At 36.4% G+C, this 5,934-nt stretch overlaps 1 long non-coding RNA gene across 1 annotated transcript; it reads right to left on the reverse strand.

Annotated features, from left to right (window-relative positions):
• Positions 1-476: 476 nt before the first annotated feature.
• LOC140229967 (uncharacterized) lies at positions 477-5,041 on the reverse strand. The gene is made up of 4 exons (XR_011901345.1): positions 4,938-5,041; positions 3,954-4,230; positions 2,776-2,868; positions 477-2,198 (listed from the first exon to the last, which is right to left on the reverse strand). It is a non-coding gene; the product is annotated as an uncharacterized lncRNA (long non-coding RNA).
• Positions 5,042-5,934: the final 893 nt, after the last annotated feature.

A 5,934-nucleotide genomic window follows, 5' to 3' on the forward strand; every position in this document is an offset into this window, starting at 1 on the left:
TCTTAAAGACGTATTTTCCTGACCAGTAAGTTGTCTTAAAGACGTCATATAACGGCACAAATAAGACGAAAACTTGCACCAACGCGAGACGTCGTGATGACGTCATATTTTTACGTCATTACGACTTCTTACTGGTCATGAAATGACGTATTTGAGACGTTATTAAGACCAGTAACTGACCATAATATGACGTAATTCTTAGCTGTCACTGGTCATGACAAGGTGTCTTTAAGACCAGTTACTGACCATAATACATTGTATGACATGTTTAAAACATAATTCACACATTTAAATGGGCATGAAAAGACGTCATTAAGATGTATTTAAGACCTGTTACAAGTCATGACAAGATGCCTTTACGGCATATTTTGGACATGTTACTGGTCATGAAAAGACTTCATTAAGATGAGTTACTGGTCAGAATAAGTCGTAATACTCTGAAAACATTTTAAAATGTATAAATGTTCACAAAGATGTCTGTGTGATATCATTACGGTGTCAATAATTGTTTTATTTTAAATTCTATTTATCATGTAAAATGAGTGGGACAGCATTAATGCATCAAAAAGACAGATTGTTCTATGGTTACAGTATATCAATGTATAATTTACAGTACTCAGTGTAATGAGCATACTTGTCTTACAACTACACCTGTCAAAACCACCTCATAAACTAACACTTAATCACTAACACAAGACAAAGACTACAATACTGCATCAAAAAATTAAATACACACAAGTTGATTAGAAACGTATTTACATAATTCAATCATGAACACAAGAAAAACACATACATTCTATATCTTGAAAAAAGGAAAACATTTTTAAAAATACACTTTGCTGTTAACATAGCAGTTTCCAAGCACATGTATTGAAGGTCTAACTAGTATATTGCTTACTAGAATCAACTGAAAGACCTGAAAATTTACACATACAGAGTAGAATAATTTAACCACCCCCTCAAAAAAAAAAGACCAGTATTTTCAACATTTGGATTTCAATATGCAAATTTCTTATGAATTTTAGGGAAAGTTGGAATTTCATCTAAAATCAATGAAAAATAGAACTCCTTCAGCTTTTCTGTAGAAAAAAAAAAAATCTTCCAAATGATGTAATTGATATCCATGACACAAATTCGTACAAATTTTGCACATTTCCTATTTTCCTTTGTTTTTTGTTTTTACAGAATTTTCTGCTTTTTAAAAATGGAAAGGGAAAATCTAGCCATGCTTACTTTAGACAATAATAAAATATAATTTTAAAAACTGTATACCCCCTTGCCCCCAATGTCACTGGAGGGGGGTGATTACCAACAATTTCAGAACATGAAATGGCGGTTCTCCACAAGACTGAGCATAGAATTCATGTTATTGCTGATATAGTCTGTTACTGTTTCACCTTCCAAAGCTCTGATACAAACTTCCAATTTTTGGCTTGATAAAATATCCACGTGTATCAAACATTTTGAAAGCCTCTCATAAAAAGCTTATCATATGATTGACAATCTGTAGATGTCCGAATTTTCACACTGTAACATTGGCAATTCGCCGGGGCAGCGGCTGAGCTGCTGCAAGCAAGAGCACAGAAGTGCAGTCTCAACTGCTCTGTGTTGGTTGTATACCTGCTGCGATGTGGCGTGTGAGAGCCATATGACAGGCGTAGAAGTCCGCATTTCACTGACTGTATAATTTATTAGGGAGTTAAGATTGCACCTTGACATAGTCGACATGAACCGATGGCGTCATTTAAGGCTACATTTACATGGTGCAGTGGACGACGTTCACCCGTCTGAGATGACGTGAAATTGGCGGGTTAGGAGTGAACACATCGACGTACTGTTGAGAGCGAGGCACATGCGCAGTAGCCCTTTCGTTGCAGGCAGACATGATCTCGACTCCGTCCACTAGTGCATGTTCACTGAAATCTTAAACTTCCTATTGGGAAACCACACACAAGTAGACGTGCTAACTACAATAGGTTGTGGGTGTTGACTTTTGTTCCAGCCTTTTTGCAAAATTGTTTATTCCACACTGACGTAGTAATTTCCATTGGATGCTTCCTTGGAGACAAGATACAGCTAGTACAGGGTGCTGAGTAAAGCTAGCTTGTTACTTGCGAATTTTGTCACGGGGCTTGCTCTGGATCCTGAAATGACCAGTCATGTTGGGGATGCCACAGCTGGTTGCTGGACTTAGAGTGCTGGGAAAAGAAGGGGATGTGAAATGAAGATTTGAAATACTGGTGGAACTTCTTTTTGCTACTATAAATTACATCTTAGCCATATACTGAGTATCAACACAAGAGTTTTGGGTCAATTTAACATGAGTCACAAAATTAATGCTCATCTAAGTTAACATATTCATTACTCTTCTTACCCATCATTGCTAATTTTCTAGGGCAAGGTGCTAGGTAAGCATGTGCCCGCTTGCCCTGGGCAAGTCAAAGTTGGGCAAGTGTTGTGGAGCAAAGGCAAAAACTGATTGCTCAAATCAGGCAAGGAAAATTCTCAAAGTAAGGTGGATTTTTTTTTTCTTAATATTCCTCAAATGCCATTATGCAGTTAATGAATTTGATCCTATCAAGGTAGGACAAACTGATGATCCAAATGGATGACTTGGTACTCTCTAGTTACTACAATCTTCACACAAAAGTATATGTTTTCATTGGCTTATACTCTTCATAATGATCTGACTTTGCAAGGAGAGGAAATTTGTGAAAACTTTTCAGATTTACCAAAACTATCTTTGTGCTTTAGAATCAGTAATGTGATAATCACCTGATTCTTCTATTGCTGATGGTTGCCTCCAACATGGAATCCACACCTAATCTGTTGCCTTTTGACACCTCCTGGTGGCTATTTCATGATTTTCTGTGCCAGAGATAAAAGTGAAAAAGGTGATCCAAATTGTGACTGAGACCACACAAGACCGTACACAAGTGCCATTCATCTACCAATATTTCTTGTGAGCAATGGAGAGTGATTCATGGGCTATGGATCACTTTCCAAGAAATATTGGAAGATGAATTAAGCTTTAGAGGCTTATATTTTTTCCCTTTCTATTCAATAAAAAAAAAACTAACGATTCAAAGATCCATGTATTCATTAAGCAATAAAAAGCAAGTTACAGAAAACAATACATTTTCTATTACAAATATCAGTCTAAAATTCATATCTACAGTCTCTTTAAATCAAATTATAGGCACACTTTTTGGAGTATAAAAGTGGGGAAAATCAAGCAAGTTGAAAGCAAGCTTCACATAACACATTCCATCATATGAATACATTGTACATCATGTATGACAAAAAAAAAATAAATTAATCTATTCTGCACATATTTTTGTTGAATATTAATTGAACTCAAATGCTCTTTCACTGAAAATGATGTGAATCCTAGCATATTGCAAAATACAGAGTCATAAGTGCACTTATTTGCCTCTTGAGGGTCAAATCAAATGCAAAGTTTGCATGTCGATTTTATGCTTATATTACGTACTACCACGGTCATTACTGTATTATGTTGTCAATAGATTTTTTTTTTTTTAAACATGTAAAATTGTCCCTCGGGGGGGGGGGGGGGGGCAACTGCCACTGAAAGGTGGACACCATGCTCATTCAACAAAACATATAAAAGGTTTTTTTTTTCACGGTCAGGCAATGCATGCGCGAACAGTGGAAAAGGTATCAAAATCACAGAAATTTTGAAAAAAGGGTTCGCTTTTCAATAGCTCGATATGTGTTCAGGGAATATATTTTACAACTCATGAAAATCTGAATACGAATACTTCATACGGCGGAAAAAATCGAAGGGTCATTAACGGTAGGCCCTACTCATTTAGGGTCCATTTTGAAAGTTCATGAACAAGCATGGTGTCCACGTTGCAATGGCAGATGCCCCCCGCCCCCGGAATTGTAATTGATGGTGATGAATTATGGGTGCTCGTGTGGTATCATACCTGTGATGTACAAAACCCAAACAAGCCATGATGTCCAGCCTCCAGGACTCAGGGTCAGGGGCTCAGAGGGAGCATTGGTCATCATCATACATGTGCCTTTCTCAACATGAGTGGTAGGGCAGGCTGGTACATGTGTCTCGCATCAGTTCTGCCCTACGTACACGTACAAAGCTCCCATTTGTTGCCGACAAGTGTACAAATGTAGTTCATGTCATGGCTCCTCCAGTCGCCCTCCATTCCTACAAGCACTTTTCATGCTCACTGCTAGCAGCCATACCTTTAAATATGAAATTAAAACAAACAAATTGACAAAAACGATTTCATTACTTCACTGGAAAGTATGATCGAGTTTAAAAAAAAAAAAAAAGCCACTTCCTGCATTTAAATTGCCACATCAGCAAAAGTAAATTTGTTTCATGTGCTGTATTTTTATAAAGTTGCATGTTCTCTATAAATTTCTTAAAAGCCTCAATCAACATTGGAAGGCAGTGTCTAACATTGTTCAATCCAAAATTGTTGAATTGTTCTTATCTAAAGTTTCATCATATAAATCAATGCAGATTGCAAGAATTCTTATAGAGAACCAATATTAACGAAAACATTTTGAATCAGCAATGTGACAAAAGGCCTCCTCCAAAATCCAAATGCAAATTTGACAGTATCTGCACATAAATAGTAGTAGTATTATGTTTAATTAGTATTAAATTTGCATTCGACATTTCTAGGGTGTTATGTTTCCAGTTCCTCCTTTTTATCCACGAAACATCACCACATACTTGCATGACAACAAAGTTAAAGAGAATTCATTTTTAAAATAGATTTTAACAATGAACACTATAAAGGCTTCATTTAGACAAATACATGTAGCAGGATAACACGATATATTATTTATTTTGCAATCGCAATGTCACTCATTTATCATTATCACTGACAACTGATATATGAACATGCAATCTTCTTGAGTACACACAGCCTCATACTCACAGGCTGTAACACACGAATATGCATGGGTTAGACTGCTTTGTGTTCCATATGGGCCATGGGCTCTGACCTTGTCCTTGTCTGTAAGAATTGTAACATTGTCATTGACAGTGTCAACGACAATAGATTAATTGGGTCAATCCACGTCAAATCATCCAATTTTCAGAAAAGTTGTCACCCGACCCCCTCCGATTTTCTTAAAAATCGCACCAAATGTTCCCCAAAGTGTCTGACGGAAAATCACAAAATATTTTGCCCCAAGGTCAATTGGTTGCTAAGATACAGCCTCACATAGCAACCGGTGCGCATTCCAAAAAATTAGTTACAAGAAAATTAGGCATTTTTGATTGACTGTTTTAGCTTGGATATTTATGCAAAAGTGTTCATTATCTGGAAATTGAGAGAACTTTATAGTCTTTGCAAGAAAAACTGACTGTGACGCGAAATTGACTTTTCATTAACGTGCATGAGGTCACCGAAAATGGTGTTAAATGTTAATTTTGAAAATTTTAATGCATATTTAGAAGCTAATATCTTCCACATTTCATCACCTTAGGTTCTAAAATATTGAAGACTTTGACTTGCTCAGTAATTTTGAAAAAAATGGGCGCATTCATGATCACCGTTTTTACGGAGAGCGCCCTCAAAGTTGACAAAAATGAAAAATGTGCCAAATTCAAGGTCACGGATCACCCTTCGTCCCACCTAGGAATAGCATCAATTTTTGTATATTGATAGACATTTACCTATATTATCTTGGGTTACCAAAGAAATTTTGCTCCCGAAATGTTCAATGGCAAATTTACCCCACCGAAAATGGTCGTAAACGGCCAAATTCCCATGTAATATCACATATTGGGTTTAGAGGACATTTCAAATGTCCACGCTTTCAAAATGAAAAGCACTAGCCCTGTGATATTTGCAGTAGGGATAGTCTGTTATACATATTTTAGTAATGTTTACCACAAAACACTTTTATTACATAATAATGACCTTGAAA

Source organism: Diadema setosum, chromosome 6 (assembly GCF_964275005.1).
Source record: "Diadema setosum chromosome 6, eeDiaSeto1, whole genome shotgun sequence".
Taxonomy (NCBI): Eukaryota; Metazoa; Echinodermata; class Echinoidea; order Diadematoida; family Diadematidae; genus Diadema; species Diadema setosum.